Here is a 19,633-nt window from a genome sequence, read left to right as displayed (position 1 = left end):
GGCTTGTGTTGGTCCTTTTAGGCCTTTTTTTCCAGACCTAGAAGCATAAACTAGAGCATAGCTGCTTTATATGATGATAGATCCCTTATTCTTGACTCTAATCCATCTATTGCCTATTGGCATTGACATAATTATGTGTCCTTTCATCATCCTACCTATAGTAGAGGGTGGATCCTGTAGTCCAAACTTTATATTATGGTTTGTGTATGTATTCTGACAGAGCTAAGTGTTATTTCATCCTTTTCGGGCCTACAAGGCCCAGAACTAGGGAGACTCCATTTTGCTTTCTGTCCCTGCAGACTGAGATGCTTGCAGGGTAAAGGTGATGTTTTAGTTATGAGGTGTTGTTCGCTAGGGGAAAACCAGCCGAGACTGGATCTTATCGAAAAGAATGTGTTTGTCTCTGGGCCCAGACGTAACATGCAGATGGCCACTGCGTTTGCGCGGAGAGCCTTGGAGCTGGCACTGGAATTCGGTGGGAGGCAGCCCTCTGTTGGAAATTTCCGTGAGGGGAGAGCATTCCATATTAGCGAAGTGCAGGAGAGGAGGAGGGTCAGTCGGTTCTTGGAGAGAGAGAAGTGAGATGGTTTTTTGGAGTTGAAGAGAACAATTCAGTTCAGTTGGTTTTCTGGAATGTAGAGAGAAGGCAGATGATTGCTGAAGCTGGAGAAAGCAGTCAGATGAATCTTAGAACGAAGTTGGAACTGTCAGCTGGAGCTGCCAGTTTATCAGGATGCATTAAAGCAGTTATCAGTCAGATGGAGGAGCTGAAGCTGCCCGCTGGAGCAGTTGAGCCAGAGGAGTGAAGCTGTGGGGTATGTTACACCTACAACGCAACTTTTACGTAGCATTCCGTTACAACGCAGATTTTACAACGCGGGATCCATTACATCGGATGTCATTACAATGCATGGCATTACATCGCAGATGCTATTACAACGCATACTATTACATCGTAAGTATTGGTAAGTATTTAATTTTATTTTTATTTTATTTAATATTATTTAATTGATTTAATTATTATTAATAATAAAAAAAAATATTTATTTTTGTTTTTAAATATTATAAATTAAATATATTAATTTAAGTGATTTTTTAAATAAGTATGAGTATAGGAGTATATGTTTTGGGGTACTGAGGTATATGTTTTGGGGTGTTTGGGTATTTATAGGTTTTAGGGCAGGGTTTGGGTTTTGGGGTACAGGGGTGTTTTTAGGTTTTAGGGCAGGGTTTGGGTTTTGGGGTACAGGGGTGTTTTTAGGTTTTAGGGCAGGGTTTGGGTTTTGGGGTACAGGGGTGTTTTTAGGTTTTAGGGTAGGGTTTGGGTTTTGGGGTACAGGGGTGTTTTTAGGTTTTAGGGTAGGGTTTGGGTTTTGGGGTACAGGGGTGTTTTTAGGTTTTAGGGCAGGGTTTGGGTTTTGGGGTACAGGGGTGTTTTTAGGTTTTAGGGTAGGGTTTGGGTTTTGGGGTACAGGGGTGTTTATAGGTTTTAGGGCAGGGTTTGGGTTTTGGGGTACAGGGGTGTTTTTAGGTTTCAGGGTAGGGTTTGGGTTTTGGGGTACAGGGGTGTTTTTAGGTTTTAGGGCAGGGTTTGGGTTTTGGGGTACAGGGGTGTTTTTAGGTTTTAGGGCAGGGTTTGGGTTTTGGGGTACAGGGGTGTTTTTAGGTTTTAGGGCAGGGTTTGGGTTTTGAGGTACAGGGGTGTTTTTAGGTTTTAGGGTAGGGTTTAGGTTTTGGGGTACAGGGGTGTTTTTAGGTTTTAGGGTAGGGTTTGGGTTTTGGGGTACAGGGGTGTTTTTAGGTTTTAGGGCAGGGTTTGGGTTTTGGGGTACAGGGGTGTTTTTAGGTTTTAGGGCAGGGTTTGGGTTTAGGGATAATTAAATTATATTTACCATTTTAAAATATATTTAATAAATTAAATTAATTATTTTACATTAATTACTTTTTTTAATTAAATTAATTAAATTAAATAAATTAATATTTTTAATTTAATTTAATTTCATTATAAAAAATATGTACATTAAACTAATTACTTTTTTTAAATTAAATTAAATTAATTACAATTTTTAATAAAATTACATTTATTAAATAGATATTATTTTATTAAATTAAATTAATGACAATTTTTAAATGTCTTTTAATTAAATTATTTAAAAAAAATTAATTACAATAAACTAAATAACATTTTTAAAAAAAGGTATACTTACCTATACTTACGATGTAATGCCATGCGTTGTAATAGCATCTGCGATGTAATGCCATGCATTGTATTGACATCCGTTGTAATGGATCCCGCGTTGTAAAATCTGCGTTGTAACGGAATGCGTTGTAACACAACGCGTTGTACTGACACCAATCCAGCTGTGGTGACGGAGGGAGAGAGAGAGCCCTGATTCCACCAGAGAGAGAAAGAAACATTCCTCCTAATAGGGTGAGGTATTCTAAACTAGTTTGCTTTACACTTACACCTTAATCTTGTCTTTTATTTCCTAGGCTAGATCCCCCTATTGTATTGCTAATCCTTTTTCTTTCAGCGGTGTGCAGTATAATCCATTCCCTCTTTAGCTATTTACAGTCCCTGTCAATTACATGTGGATGTGTTATAGTAATAAAGCTTTACAGAGACCCCGCAGATCTGTGTATGTGTTTATGCCCCTTTTACTTTTCAGGCTATGTGTTATAGTGCAGTATTATATTGTTATTGTTAATAAAGGAACCCCAGTTCTTAGTGAACCAGTGTGTACCTCTTGTTTTTATACAGTAAAGGTAACCTTGTCTTCTAGTCAGGTACTATTGTGTGAACAGATGCTACCCCATATCAGGTAAATGGTAACTGAATAATGAGGGAGAGAGGGGCCCTTGAAATAGGGAATAAGTTGTACACCGTGTAATTCGGCTACTCCATAACATTGTAGTATTGTACCCTTAGTGGATAGTGAGAGAAACTTCCCAAAAGAGAGAAGTGTGGCTCAATGATTAGAGCGGCAGACCCTGATGCAGAGGTCTAGCCCGGGACCAGGGTTCAATTCCCCGCCTCGGCGGGTCTTGGGCTCAAAATTCCACGGACCTGATAATTCTCGCCTCAGTGCCTATTCCAATCATGGAGTCCCACTCTGCAACTCTGGGCAATAGCTTGCTTAATCTCCACAACGGCCCCCACAACGCTAAGGATGCCTGGCCTCCACCTTGGGGGTGCCCAGGAGGGGACGCCTCACAGGGAAAGCCAGGATGGGTTCCACAGCGGTATTCGTACAAGTGCCTTGAGACCCTTGCGGGTGAGTAGTGCGCTATACAAGTATCAATTTACATTTACATTACATTACATTTACATTACATAGAGAGAGAGAGCTGAAGGTATTCATAGGAAAGTGATCGTCGTTGTGAGGCGGCGTTAATTAGAGCATCAGGGAGGATACTGATGTGTATACCTACAGGATTGTGGCTTGGAGATTATAGAGAGCACCAGGGGGGACAATGGTGTGGATACCGACAAGATTGTGGCTTGTGATAGCACTGGTTGCAGTCAGTGTGTAATGGTAAGTAATCAGAACTGCCCCAGGGTAGATTAGTCTGGGCCCATGTGGTCGCGAGACTATATTGTATGAGTGTGGTGTAGGGCATGGACGGCCTTAGTAATCAGTGAGTATTCCTAGTAATCCCCATAGATTTAGTGGTGTTTTTGATGATATGAGCTTGAATATTGCTAGTTCCCCATCCTCAGGTAGGTACCCAGGTGCCTGGATAGATGGGTCCTGAGGACGGAGGTGGTTACGTTTCGGCTGGGTTGGTGGTGTCTTGGTGAGCTGATCCTATCAGGTCCGAAAATCCGGTCGTTACATGGCATCACCCATGATACTGCCGTAGATGCTAATTTTGCTTTCTCTGCTGTTGTGAATAATCATTTTTCTATTAGCATAATGTTTATTATGAATAAAATCCTTCTCTTCCTCCCAATGGAGTTAAGATAAACGGTTATCATAGCCCTACTTATCTCCAAATAATATTACTGTTTTGCATTATATGTAGGCTTGCAAAAGCACCTACTAAACAAACTGCATACTCTTCAGAATGCAGCAGCCAGGGTGCTGATGAACCCTCCAAAATGTTTTTCAGCTTCTCAAACTGCACTGACCACCAATATGGGCACAACTTAGGTTTAAAGTTCTATGCTGGGTTCACAAAGCCTCACTTTCAAGAAACCTTTAAGTGGTATTAACCCTCACACACACTACAGTCCAGTACAGCTAGATTAATAAGAACTCCTAGAATCAAAACATCACACTGGGGCGGAAGAAGCCTCTCCCATGTTACATCAAAATGGTGGAAGTCCAAGCCAGACCAACTTTAAATGCAACCTAATCTCCTAATCTTTAGGAAACTGCTAAAAACCTGGCTTTTCTGCTCAGCAGTTTAAATCTCAATTATTCTGCCTTCATGCGAGATATATTATCTGACACTAGCGCTAAGACACCGTTATGGTATTCATGCACTCTACAAACCTATTAACAAAACACAGATGTTTTGAAGCCACTGTTTTTATTACTGTATTTAAAAAACATGCTGAATTTATTTTTATGAATTATGTATGTTTTTTTGTTATATGATGGGTCTCTTTTTCTGATACACACACACAAGTGCAGCATATATATTTGTGTATGTATGTTTCTATATGTATGTATGCAATATTAGTGTTTAAAAAAAAATATATATATATGTGTGTGTGTATATGTGTGTGTATATATATATATATATATATATATATATATATATATATATATATATATATATATATATATATATTCAATGAAAAAAACATTGGTTTTAGGCCATATATAGTTAGGGATTTGCATTTACAAAACCTTATGATGAATGATGTAATATGTGACATCATCAGCAGTGGATTGCGGGTGCGCGATATATAGTTAGCGCATCTGACTATATATGGAATTTCAATGGTTTTATGCGAGTAAAATAAGGTTTTGTAAATGCAAATCCCTAACTATATATGGCCTAAAACCAATGGTTTTTTCATTGAATTTTCAAGGTTTTGTAAATGCAAATTCCTAACTATATATCAACTATAACCTATGGTTTTTTCAAAGAATTTCAATGGTTTTTTAATAGCAAATATGAAAAGCTTTAAAATGTCAAGTACGTGATAGATAAAAACTTTTTCGTGTTTATGCACGCTGATGTGCTTTGAACGCTGCCCCCCTCCCCTCTTTTCTCTTAGTAGTACTCTCTCTTTGCAGATAGTGAAGAGTAGTTAACGCAGGCCTTTACCCCCGTTGTAATCCGTCCTGCCTGCTTGTCTCTCCATTTGATTGATTATTATCCAAGCATTTACTGTTTTACAATTGATTCTCTTTGGTTCATTCTCTATTTACAAACAAGCACAAAGTCGCAATACTCTGTTTAGTCTTTGCAGATCGTGAAAAATCGTGTAAAAAAATAAAAGTAATCGAGCAAAATCAGTAGGCCACTAATTGGATCTCTTTTTGACCTCGCTAAAATAGAAATATTATAAACAACCCTTCATGAGAAATACGAAAATAGTGAGATGAACTGAGCTCCACACCATGAGGGCTGCAAGACAGCTCGGCTCCGTCACCCATCCCGCCCAAAATAACGACAAACCCTATGCAAATATTAAAAATATAGACAACACACCAGCAAAGAAACAGGGTAAAACATTTTATTAAATAACTATTTACATAACGTTGGTTTATAAGATGATGTCAGTAGTGGACCGATGTGTGAATAGGTCGGAAGCAGCACAAGGCGCCAAGATCCGGATGGCAAGTCCTGGATGTTGGGTGCCATAGTTCAGAGTTCTGAGTTTGAGCCTTTTTCAATGCCTGTGCTTTGTTGATTCCCCTCCATCAAAAACAAAAAAAAAATATAAAACTGCAAAAATACAAAAAAATCAAAAAATTTTACAAAAGCAGTGCTTGTAAGACTGTCTGAAGCTTATTTCCACCTACTGCAGCTTCACTATTCTCAAAGTAAGTGAGGGTCGTTTGTGGACCTGACTGCATTTGAAAACAATGTTATATGGTACCTCCCTAAACCGCTTGACGGAGGCCCCCGAGGGGCGGTGTGATGGCACGGACTCGGAGAAGACGCTTGGCTCCGACCCCCTCCCCAAGTCTTATAGCACTGGTGTAGCCTGAGATCGCCCCCGACATAGGCGGCCGGCTCCCGGGGTCCGGCGGAACTTTTTGCCTTTTGATGACTCTTCTATTCTGGACTTAGTCCCACAATCCGTTTGACCTGAAGACACGCTGTAGTGGGGCGCCCCTTTACCGTTTTAGTTGCCATTCCGCCCGCTTTTGCTACACTGTGCCTCTTCCGCCATTCAGCTGTTTTCCGCCCGCTCTTGCAACTACAGCGTCTCGCTCACCATGTAGTTAAGTTGCTCCCGCTCTTGCGGTGCAGCGATAGGCGGCTGCCACAGGACTCTCAAAATGGCGGCCGGCTCTTCGGTTTTGGGCCTGGTCCACTAAAATGGCCCTGGGACACTTGGAAACTCGGACGCTTCCGTGATAGGGCTTGGGTCCCATTCTCGAAAGCGTCCCCTCAGCCGTGAAGATTCTACAAAAGTCTTGGGGGCCCCCGACTCCCGCAGGCTTCTGGTGGGGAGCGGCTGCCATGTCTGCTCGTGGAATGGCCACGACGGAGCTACGAGATGGTAGTGCTCTCATGCTGACGCCAGCTTTATTCTGAAACATCCAGAAACACTGTAGACTACCAATTCGATCAGTTCCGGTAGCGCCCCAACATGACCCGGAAGAGAAGAACTTGCCCTCCCCTCTTTGACTGATGGTTCTTGTTGCCTGTCCCCTCTGTTGTCATTTAACAGAACTTTTTGGACTGCTGAAAGGGGTTGTGTTCCGAACGCTGGTTGGTGGAGACATTTTGACTATATTCTTGACCTACGTTGTCGCGTAATGCGTTATATGACACGCCGCGTTAGCGCACCCGGAAGTGATCCGGGGCGCGGCGCGCAGCGCGTAACGTAAGCATAACAGGTCATGTGACTTGTTAATAAAACTTTTCATTGGTTCATTTTACTTTTGTTATTTTAATGATGAAAAGCTTGATCATATGACCTAAAAATTACGCTTTTTATTGTTTTCGAACATTTTTTTTTTTAAACATATATGTTATAATATTCCAGGCTAATGTACTTTCCCGGAAAATTTACAACTGTCCTGCAAGTAAAATATATTCCTTTTTCGAGAAAAAGGGCGTTTCTTCGTTCCATGACGGAGCCGTTGAGTAAAAGAGACTCGGGCTGCTGTCTTAGTCGCCGATACGCCTGATTATCAGATTCTTATCGATCACTTTATGTTGCAGGAGTGGAAAACACAACTGCCCTTGACCATTTATCTTTACTACGTTCCTACATATTATACCTTTTATCCGTCATGTAATTGGACTGCTTTATTTCACTTGCCTTTTACTGATTCGAAAACAGTGACTAAAAGTAAAAACTTTACCAATGTAAATACTACTACCGTGTTTTGTTTTAAAAACCTTTATTGTGAAAATTTCAGTATACAAATACGGGCCTATAACCACGTGGGCCGGCCACGGAGCAAACTGAAATCGTATATGATGAGGAGAAATTTACACTGTAGAGGAAAGTAACGAGCGGGCCATTAGGTACAAGAACTAAGGTGTCTAACAGTTGCGGAATCGGTGGACGTACATTTTGTAATTAAAATAAGACAGGGCCACTTACAATAAAATTTTCTAGATATACATTTGCGGGCAAGGAGTTACGAGTCCCATTTATACCGGCGCCATTTTGGGCGAGGCCGGGCAGGTCCAAGATATAGTCAAAATGTCTCCACCAACAATCGGCCAGACCAGAACCCCTTTCGGCCCTTTATGCTACAAGATGGTGTCTTCCATTCAGAAAATATTGTTGGCAGCATTTTGAAAGGAAAGATAAACAGCCGTTCTCCTAGTAAGTCTCACATTGTTACATTTAGGAAGAATGTTGAAGAGTAATATGTGGAAAATCTGAAGTCATTTTTCTACAAACTCTCAATCAGCCTTGGATGGAAAAAAAAATCCTGAAGAATGTACAAACTGAAAACCAATTTTTGTCTGTATAGCATCAACAGCAACGCTTGAGTCAGCTTTGTGTCAAGCCGCCATTTTCATTCAATCAATAGCGTCCCCCTGCACACATTCAGGAACCTGGTCGTGTCTTCAGGTGAAACGGATTGTGGGACAAGATGCAGAAAAGAAAAGGAAAAAAGTTCCGCCGGATCTCGGGAGCCGGCCTCCTATGTCATGTGCGACCTTTGGCCACACCAGGGCAATAGTGAAGCTGCAGCAGGTGCAAAAGAGCTTCAGACAGTCTTACAAGCGCTGCTTTTCTAAACATTTTTTTGTATTTTTGCACAGTTTTATATATTTTTTTTGTTTTTGATGGAGGAGAAACAACAAAAAACAGGCATTGAAAAAAGCTCAACAGTGCAGGGCGCCTTGTGCTGGTTCCGACCTATTCACACATCGGTCCACTACTGACATCACCTCATAAGCCAACGGGACACCCCACACTGACTTTCGGCGCAGCATTGTAGGATGGCCACACCAGTGCGGCAACTTGCTGGACACCACCTCGGTGCCATCCGGATCTCGGAGCGTTCGAGTCACTGTACCGCAAGAGTGACCGGAACTCAGCTGGTCACGCCGTCTTTCGGCGCAGCATTGTAGGATGGCCATACCAGTGCGGCAACTTGCTGGACACCACCTCGGTGCCATCCGGATCTCGGCGCGTTCGAGTCACTGTACCGCAAGAGTGACCGGAACTCAGCTGAACACGCCGTCTTTCGGCGCAGCATTGTAGGATGGCCACACCAGTGCAGCAATTTGCTGGACAACACCTTGGGCAATAGTGAAGCTGCAGCAGGTGCAAATAAGCTTCAGATAGTCTTACAAGCACTGCTCAGAACTCTCAACTATGGCACTCAACATCCAGGACTTGCCATTCGAATCTTGGCGCCTTGTGCTGGTTCCGACCTATTCACACATCGGTCCACTACTGACATCACCTCATAAGCCAACGGGGCACCCCACGCCGACTTTCGGCACAGCATTGTAGGATGGCCACACCAGTGCGGCAACTTGCTGGACACAACCTCGGTGCCATCCGGATCTCGGCGCGTTCGACTCACTGTACCGCAAGAGTGACCGGAACTCAGCTGGACACGCCGTCTTTCGGCGCAGCATTGTAGGATGGCCACACCAGTGCGGCAATTTGCTGGACACCACCTCGGTGCCATCCGGATCTCGGCGCATTGTGCTGCCTTCGGCCTATTCGCACATCGGTCCGCTACTGACGCCGCCTCACGTGCCAACGGATTTTCTACGCTTTTTGTAGCCCTATGCCGCATAACAGGTCATGTGACTTGTTTATAAAACTTTTCATTGGTTCATTTTACTTTTGGTTTCCTAAAGATGGAAGGCTTGGTCATATGACCTAAAAATAACACTTTTCATTGGTTTAGAACATTTTTTTTTCCCAAACGATGAAAGCCCCACCTTGTTTCTGGATGATTCAGACTGAAGCTGGCGTCAGCATGAGAGCACCACCATCTCGTGGCTCCGTCGTGGTCATTCCGCGAGCAATCATGGCAGCCGCTCCCCACCGGAAGCCTGCAGGAGTCGAGGGCCCCCAAGACTTTTGTAGAATCTTCACGGCTGAGGGGACGCTTTTCGGAAATGGAGCCCAAGCCCTAGCAGGCAAGCGTCCGAGTTCCAAGGTGTCCCAGGGCCATTTTAGTGGACCAGGCCCAAAACCGAAGAGCCGTCCGCCATTTTAAGAGTCATGTGGCAGCCGCCTATCGCTGCACTGCAAGAGTGGGAGCAACTCAACAACATGGTGAGTGAGACGCTGTAGCCGCAAGAGCGGGCGCAACTCAGCTGGATGGCCGCCACCTGGGGAGGCCCGTTCACGCCGCCTCCCCCACGCCCCCCCCCGGGCCGCCCCACGCCAATTTTCGGAGCAGCATTGTAGGATACCAAAACCAGTGCGGCAGTTTACTGGACATCACCTGGGTGCCATCAACATCTCAGCGCGTTCTGCTGCCTTGGGACTATTCGCACAACAGACCGCTACTGACGAGGCCTCCCTCCGCACCACCCTGGACGCCCCACGCTGTTTTTCTTTGCTGCATTGTAGGATCCCAAAAACCAGTGCGGCACCCAGGTGACATCACCTGGGTGCCGTCCAGAACTCAGCACGTTGTGCTGCCTTGGGACTATTCGCACAAAAGACAGCTTCTGACCATTGTTGCTTTTTTTTGTGAAAAATGTTTAAATGTTTTTACAGTTTTTGTTCCGTTCATTATATTTAAAAGTTAATAAAGTTTTATAATCCTACTTAGTTGGAGTGTTATATATTTTTTTTTAAACGGGTGAATGGGGCCTTGAATCGGGTTATTGTCATGTGTGGGCTTTGCAAGTGTACTGCTACAGGATCGGACATTTCAAACTCAAATGCACGTTCTTTTTCTTACCTTTCCGAAGCATGGAGCGCAATAGCAGGCAGAGAAAGGGTGATGCAACTATTGAACACTGCCTGGCCTGGAAGTTGCTGGCAGTGCCCCCCCCCCCCCCCCGCCCGCCCGCTCCTGAAAGAGGACACACACACACCGCCGCCCCGAGTACTTCACAGATCTTTAAAAGACCATGCGCTTGTTCATGAGGCTTAAATGGTTTATCACCCCTTCTAGAACCCCTGCATCGACCCTCTGACGTTTCCTGGAAGAATTACCACGTAACACAATACCAAGCCCTGTCAGCTGAAACCCCCGAGGAATCGTGGGGCATATTATCAAGGGCGTTTATCTCCGCTTTTTTGGCTTTAAAAGCCAAGAAAGCGGAGATAAAATTATCTCCCTATTACCAAGCTGTCGCTAACACCAGTTAGTGACAGCTAAAAGGAGATAGCGACCATCTTGGGCCCGCTTTGCATGTCAGTGATATTTATCACTAATGACATGCAAAGTGGGCGTGCCAAGATGTTAGCGACTGGAAACAGTCCCTAACATCGCTATCTCCTATTACCAACTTTTGGAGATATTTGCGCTAAGCGCGAATATCTCCAAAAGCTAACACCTGACCTGAGCAGTTCCTAGCCATGTTATCCAATGGGAGGTGGATAACATGGCTAAGAGCATTTGCTCGATAATACATGAATATCGCTGACTTTTCAGCAATATTCACGCATTGCGGCCGTTTTTTATCGCATTTGCGATAAACCTTGCTAATAGCAAGGTTTATCTACGATAAAAATCGCCGATGTGCGGCGATAATTTTTGTCTCTAAACAAGTTAGAGACAAAAATTATCGCTAGTTGTTGGTAATATGCCCCCGGGTTTTTGCTTGCAGAAATCGGGAGGCGGGAGACTAGCACTGAAATCAGTAGTCTCACGCCTGAATCGGGAGGGTTGGCATGTCTAGATTCTCTACAGCTGGGGACATAAACTACATCCGCAGGGCTAGGTGATAGCCTGGGACCGGCCTGGCATCTAAAATGGCTGCCGTGCACGACAAAATTGTGGCATTTGAAAAAAGGCAAGATGGCGCAGACAATGTTTATCAATAAGGATTCATTTATAACAAAATATTTTATCGCAGTGACAAATTGGCGGTCAACACTTCCTGATTTCCATCGAATCGAACGTTAACAGACGTCACGCAGCAAAAAAAAAAAAAAGCTCACGCACAGCCGCTGGAAGAGATGTATCAACATATATGAGCCTCCTCAGCCACCCTCAGGAAACATAGGGGATTAGGATACGTCTCCCGCACCCCCTTATACCTAGTAATTTAATTAAAACGAAGCACAAAATGGCGAATTCCCGTTTCGCTACCAGTTTGCGGCCCAGTTCGCGGCCCGTGAAGCGCTTCTACCGTGAAAAATCATTTTTTTTTTATTTTCCCCACGGGACCCTTTAATAACCCCAACAACATTCCTAGGGGGTCAAGAGGAGTATACCTTGCCCCTTTCATTAAATTCCCCCTTCGTTTTTCACCTCTTCTTCTCTCTCGATCCTACCGAGAGATAAGATGGCGGCCGCTCCGGACTGTTTAGAATGTTGACAGACACCGGAGAGCCAATCAGCTTTCTGCGCGCAAAGTTACGTTTCGCGAAAAGTAAGCGAACCGGAGCGCAGTCCGGAGCGCTGTTACAGATATATATCTTGTTTTGAACGTTAATTTCTCAAAAACTACTGGAGCACATATATTGAGACCTAGCAAAGGCACATCGGGCTAACAGTCCCTACAATTTTGCCAAGTTTCGTGCAAATCCATTCAGCCGTTCGAGCTAAAAGTGAGTCCAACCGCCCTATGGAAATTAACATGGGAAAAACGCGTTTTGGGACCCCCCTTTTTTCTCGGCACCCCCTCGACAAAACCCCCCTAAATTTTCAAGAGCTGCTCAGAAACAAAATGTGCCATTTTCCTGAAAATTTCAGCCGATTCCGTCCACAAACGCCAAAGTTATTAGACATAGAATTTTCAAAAATCCCATAGGGAATAAATCCGAACTATATATACCTACTGGCGATAGCCAGTAGGTAATATATAAATATATACTCCTACAAACAAGGTACCACCATGTAGAAAGAACCACAACAATGTAAGTAAAGTTCCAGCCTTTAATCAAGCAGGTATGCAAACGGAGTGAAACCAGCAGCATCTCTATTTAGCCAAACGCGTTTCAAGTCTTTTTTTATCCTTCGTCAGTGGCAGCTGAAAGTGTACTTCCAGATCGGATACGATCAACTTATTAACACAAACACATCCCATGTGGGTGTGGCCTCCTGGTATTTGAAGTTTTTCATTTCAATACATCTCAAGTGAGTCCGTCTGAAATGCACCAGTTCATGCACTATATTAAAATTCAAGTGGAGTGATGCTGTCCGACTAGAACAGCTGCTGCATTTGTATTGCCTTCGTGATGGATTACCTTCCCTTTGAAGTGAGCAAGTGTCTGCTCTTACCTCGGGAACGCTGCTTTAGCAGCAGGGCTCTTTCCGCGGCCGGGGTAGACCGCTTAAATTCCAACAAACAAGGTACCACCATGTAGAAAGAGCCACAACAAGGTAAGTAATGTCCCAGCCTTAAATCACGCAGGTGTGCAAACGGCGTCAAACCAGCAGCATCTCTATTTATTCAAACGCTTTCCAAGTCTTTTTCGACCCTTATATATATATATATATATAATATATATATATATATATATATATATATATATATTACCTACTGGCTATCGCCAGTAGGTATATATAGTTAGAATTTTTTCCCTATGGGACTTTTGAAAATTCTATGTCTAATAACTTTGGTGTTTGTGGACGGAATCGGCTGAAATTTTCAGGAAAATGGCACATTTTGTTTCTGAGCAGCCCCTGAAAATTTGGTGGGGTTTCGTCAAGGGGGGGCTGAGAAAAAAGGGGGGTCCCAAAACGCGTTTTTTGCATTGAGTTTTCCATAGGGCGGTTGGACTCACTTTTAGCTCGAACGGCTGAATGGATTTGCACGAAACTTGGCAAAATTGTAGGGACTGTTAGCCCGATGTGCCTTTGCTAGGTCTCAATATATGTGCTCCAGTAGTTTTTGAGAAATTAACGTTCAAACCAAGATATATATCTGTAACAGCGCTCTGGGCAGCGATCCGGTCCGCTTACTTTTCGCTTATCGGAACTTTGCGCGCAGAAAGCTGATTGGCTCTCCGGTGTCTGTCAACATTCTAAACAGTCCGGAGCGGACGCCATCTTGTCTCTCGGTAGGATCGAGAGAGAAGAAGAGGTGGAAAACGAAGGGGGAATTTAATGAAAGGGGGCAAGGTATCCCCCTCTTGACCCCCTAGGAATGTTGTTGGGGTTATTATAGGGTCCCGTGGGGAAAAAAAAAAAATGATTTTTCACGGTAGAAGCGCGGCCGCGAACTGGTAGCGAAACGGGAATTCGCCATTTTGTGCTTCGTAAATTAAATTACTAGTTATAAGTGGGTGCGGGAGACGTATCCTAATCCCCTATGTTTCCTGAGGGTGGCTGAGGAGGCTGATATATGTTGATACATCTCTTCCAGCGGCTGTGCGTGAGCTTTTTTTTTTTTTTTGCTGCGTGACAGTCCGGAGCGGCCGCCATCTTGTCTCTCGGTAGGATCGAGAGAGAAGAAAAGGTGAAAAACTAAGGGGGAATTTAATGAAAGGGGGCAAGGTATCCCCCTCTTGACCCCCTAGGAATGTTGTTGGGGTTATTAAAGGGTCCCGTGGGGAAAAAAAAAAAAAATGATTTTTCACGGTAGAAGCGCTTCACGGGCCGCGAACTGGGCCGCAAACTGGTAGCGAAACGGGAATTCGCCATTTTGTGCTTCGTTAATTAAAGTACTAGGTATAAGGGGGTGCGGGAGACATATCCTAATCCCCTATGTTTCCTGAGGGTGGCTGAGGAGGCTGATATATGTTGATACATCTCTTCCAGCGGCTGCGCCATCTTGCCTTTTTTCGAATGCCACAATTTTGTCGTGCACGGCAGCCATTTTAGATGCCAGGCTGGTTCCAGGCTATCACCTAACCCTGCGGATGTAGTTTATGGCCCCAGCTGTAGAGAATTCAGACATGCCAATCCTCCTGATTCAGGCGTGTGAGTACTGATTTCAGTGCTAGTCTCCCGCCTCCCGATTTCTGCAAGCAAAAACCCGGGGGCATATTACGAACAACTAGCGATAATTTTTGTCTCTAACTTGTTTAGAGACAAAAATTATCGCCGCACATCGGCGATTTTTATCGCAGATAAACCTTGCTATTATCGCAGAAAAGTCCGCGATATTCATGTATTATCGACCTAATGCTCTTAGCCATGTTATCCACCTCCCATTGGATAACATGGCTAAGAACTGCTCAGGGCAGGTGTTAGATTTTGGAGATATTCGCGCTTAGCGCGAATATCTCCAAAAGTTGGTAATAGAAGGTAGCGATGTTAGGGACTGTTTCCAGTCGCTAACATCTTGGCACGCCACTTTGCATGTCATTAGTGATAAGTATCACTGACATGCAAAGCGGGGCCCAAGATGGTCGCTATCTCCTTTTAGCTGTCACTAACTGGTGTTAGCGACAGCTTGATAATAGGGAAATAATTTTATCTCCGCTTTCATGGTTTTTAAAGCCAAAAAAGCGGAGATAAACCCCCTTGATAATATGCCCCACGATTCCTTGGGGGTTTCAGCTGACAGGGCTTGGTATTGTGTTACATGGTAATTTTTCCAGGAAACGTCAGAGGGTCGATGCAGGGGTTCTAGAAGAGGTGATAAACCATTTAAGCCTCATGAACAAGCGCATGGTCTTTTAAAGATTTGTGAAGTACTCGGGGCGGCGGTGTGTGTGTGCCCTTTTTCAGGAGCGGGCGGGGGGGCACTGCCAGCAACTTGCCAGGTCAGGTAGTGTTCAACACGTGCATCACCCTTTCTCTGCCTGCTATTGCGCTCCATGCTTCGGAAAGGTAAGAAAAAGAACGTGCATTTGAGTTTGAAATGTCCGATCCTGCAGCAGCACACTTCCAAAGCCCACACATGACAATAACCCGATTTAAGGCCCCATTCACCCGTTTTTAAAAAAATAGATAACACTCCAACAAAGTAAGGTTATAAAACTTTATTAACTACTAACTTTAACAAACGGAACAAAAACTAAAAACATTTAAACATTTCTCAACACAAAAAGCAACAATGGTTAGAAGCTGTCTTTTGTGCGAATAGTCCCAAGGCAGCACAACGTGCAGAGTTCTGGACGGCACCCAGGTGATGTCGCCTGGGTGCCGCACTGGTTTAGGGATCCTACAATGCTGCTCCGAAAATTGGCGTGGGGCGTCCCGGGTGGGGCGGGGGGAGGCCTCGTCAGTAGCGGTCTGTTGTGCGAATAGTCCCAAGGCAGCACAACGTGCAGAGTTCTGGACGGCACCCAGGTGATGTCGCCTGGGTGCCGCACTGGTTTAGGGATCCTACAATGCAGCACAGAAAAACAGCGTGGGGCGTCCCGGGTGGTGCGGGGGGAGGCCTCGTCAGTAGCGGTCTGTGTCCAGTGTCACATGGCTGACACAACATGTACGACAGGCACCCAGGTGATGTCCAGTAAACTGCCGCACTGGTTTTGGTATCCTACAATGCTGCTCCGAAAATTGGCGTGCGGCGGCCCGGGGGGGGGGGGCGTGGGGGAGCCGGCGTGAACGGGCCTCCCCAGGTGGCGGCCATCTAGCTGAGTTGCGCTCGCTCTTGCGGCCACAGCGTCTCGCTCACCATGTTGTTGAGTTGCTCCCACTCTTGCAGTGCAGCGATAGGCGGCTGCCACATGGCTCTTAAAATGGCGGACAGCTCCTCGGTTTTAGGCCTGGTCCACTGAAATGGTCCTGGGACACTTTGGAACTCGGACGCTTGCCTGCTAGGGCTTGGGTTCCATTCTCGAAAAGCGTCCCCTCAGCCGTGAAGATTGTATAAAAGTCTTGGGGGCCCCTGACTCCCGCAGGCTTCCGGTGGGGAGCGGCTGCCATGATTGCTCGCGGAATGACCACGACGGAGCCACGAGATGGTGGTGCTCTCATGCTGACGCCAGCTTCAGTCTGAATGATCCAGAAACAAGGTGGGGCTTTCATCGTTTGGGAAAAAAAAATGTTCTAAACCAATGAAAAGTGTTATTTTTAGGTCATATGACCAAGCCTTCCATCTTTAGGAAACCAAAAGTAAAATGAACCAATGAAAAGTTTTATAAACAAGTCACATGACCTGTTATGCGACATAGGGCTACAAAAAGCGTAGAAAATCCGTTGGCACGTGAGGCGGCGTCAGTAGCGGACCGATGTGCGAATAGGCCGAAGGCAGCACAACGCGCCGAGATCTGGATGGCACCGAGGTGGTGTCCAGCAAATTGCCGCACTGGTGTGGCCATCCTACAATGCTGCGCCGAAAGACGGCGTGTCCAGCTGAGTTGCGGTCACTGTTGCGGTACAGTGACTCGAACGCGCCGAGATCCGGATGGCACCGAGGTGGTGTCCAGCAAATTGCCGCACTGGTGTGGCCATCCTACAATGCTGCGCCGAAAGACGGCGTGTCCAGCTGAGTTGCGGTCACTCTTGCGGTACAGTGACTCGAACGCGCCGAGATCCGGATGGCGCCGAGGTGGTGTCCAGCAAATTGCCGTACTGGTGTGGCCATCCTACAATGCTGCGCCGAAAGACGGCGTGTTCAGCTGAGTTCCGGTCACTCTTCCGGCACAGTGACTCGAACGCGCTGAGATCCGGATGGCACCGAGGTGGTGTCCAGCAAGTGGCTGCACTGGTGTGGCCATCCTACAATGCTGCGCCGAAAGTCGGCGTGGGGTGCCCCGTTGGCTTATGAGGTGATGTCAGTAGTGGACTGATGTGTGAATAGGTCGGAACCAGCACAAGGCGCCAAGATCCGAATGGCAAGTCCTGGATGTTGAGTGCCTCAGTTGAGATTTCTGAGCAGTGCTTGTAGGACTGTCTGAAGCTTATTTGCACCTGTTGCAGCTTCACTAGGTCCGGCGGAACTTTTTGCCTTTTCCTTTCTGCTTCTTTTCCTACAATGCGTTTCATCTGAAGACATGACCAGGTCCCTGAATGTGTGCAGGGGGACGCTATTGATTGAATGAACGCGCCGAGATCTGGATGGCACCGAGGTGGTGTCCAGAAAATTGCCGCACTGGTGTGGCCATCCTACAATGCTGCGCCGAAAGTCGGCGTGGGGTGCCCCGTTGGTTTATGAGGTGATGTCAGTAGTGGACCGATGTGTGAATAGGTCGGAACCAGCACAAGGCGCCCTGCACTGTTGAGCCTTTTTCAATGTCTCTTTTTTGTTGTTTCCCCTCCATCAAAAACAAAACAAAAATACAAGGCGCCAAGATCCGAATGGCAAGTCCTGGATGTTGAGTGCCTCAGTTGAGAGTTCTGAGCAGTGCTTGTAAGACTGTCTGAAGCTTATTTGCACCTGCTGCAGCTTCACTAGGTCCGGCGGAACTTTTTTCCTTTTCCTTTCTGCTTCTTTTCCTACAATGCGTTTCATCTGAAGACACGACCAGGTCCCTGAATGTGTGCAGGGGGACGCTATTGATTGAATGAAAATGGCGGCTTGACACAAAGCTGACTCAAGCGTTACTGTTGGTGCTATACAGACAAAAATTGGTTTTCAGTTTGTACATTCTTCAGGTTTTTTTTTCTCCATCCAAGTCTGATTGAGAGTTTGTAGAGAAATGGCTTCAGATTTTCCACATACTACTCTTCAACATTCTTCCTAAATGTAACAATGTGAAACTCACTAGGAGAACGGCTGTTTCTGTTTCCTTTCAAAATGCTGCCACCAATATTTTCTGAATGGAAGACACCATCTTGTAGCATAAAGGGCCGAAAGGGGTTCTGGTCTGGCCGATGGTTGGTGGAGACATTTTGACTATATCTTGGACCTGCCCGGCCTCGCCCAAAATGGCGCCGGTATAAATGGGACTCGTAACTCTTTGCCCGCAAATGTATATCTAGAAAATGTTATTGTAAGTGGCCTTGTCGTATTTTAATTACAAAATGTACGTCCACCGATTCCGCAACTGTTAGACACCTTTGTTCTTGTCACCTAATGGCCCGCTCGTTACGTTCTTCTACAGTGTAAATGTCTCCTCATCATATACGATTTCAGTTTGCTCCGTGGCCGGCCCACGTGGTTATAGGCCCGTATTTGTATACTGACATTTTCACAATAAAGGTTTTTAAAACAAAACACGGTAGTAGTATTTTCATTTGTAAAGTTTTTACTTTTAGTGACTGTTTTCGAATCAGTAAAAGGCAAGTGAAATAAAGCAGTCCAATTACATGACGGATAAAAGGTATAATATGTAGGAACGCAGTAAAGATAAATGGTGAAGGGCAGTTGTGTTTTTCATGTCTGCAACATAAAGTGATCGATAAGAATCTGATAATCAGGCGTATCGGCGACTAAGACAGCAGGCCGAATCTCTTTTACTCAACGGCTCCGTCATGGAAGGAAGAAACGCCCTCTTTCTCGAAAAAGGAATATATTTTACTTGCAAGACAGTTGTAAATTTTCCGGGAAAGTACATTAGCCTGGAATATTATAAGATATGTTTGAAAAAAAAATATTGTTCGAAAATAATAAAAAGCGTAATTTTTAGGTCATATGACCAAGCTTTTCATCATTAAATTAACAAAAGTAAAATGAACCAATGAAAAGTTTTATTAACAAGTCACATGACCTGTTATGCTTACGTTACGCGCTGCGCGCCGCGCCTCGGATCACTTCCGGGTGCGCTAACGCGGCGTGTCATAAAACGCATTACGCGACAACGTAGGTCAAGAATATAGTCTAAATGTCTCCACCAACCAGCGTTCAGAACACAACCCCTTTCAGCAGTCCAAAAAGTTCTGTTAAATGACAACAGAGGGGACAGGCAACAAGAACCATCAGTCAAAGAGGGGAGGGCAAGTTCTTCTCTTCCGGGTCATGTTGGGGCGCTACCGGAACTGATCGAATTGGTAGTCTACAGTGTTTCTGGATGTTTCAGACTAAAGCTGGCGTCAGCATGAGA

The 19,633-nt window shown here is 45.1% G+C and overlaps 1 protein-coding gene across 2 annotated transcripts in view; it reads right to left on the bottom strand.

Moving 5' to 3' along the window:
- Positions 1-19,633, bottom strand: part of LOC147690170 (cholesterol 24-hydroxylase-like) — a 440,216-nt gene that overhangs the window by 184,395 nt on the left and 236,188 nt on the right. The window lies entirely within an intron of this gene.

This window comes from Lissotriton vulgaris, chromosome 9 (assembly GCF_964263255.1).
Source record: "Lissotriton vulgaris chromosome 9, aLisVul1.2, whole genome shotgun sequence".
Lineage (NCBI taxonomy): Eukaryota > Metazoa > Chordata > Amphibia > Caudata > Salamandridae > Lissotriton > Lissotriton vulgaris.
Note: the sequence above shows the minus strand (reverse complement) of the source record. Positions and strands in the feature narration are given on the sequence as shown.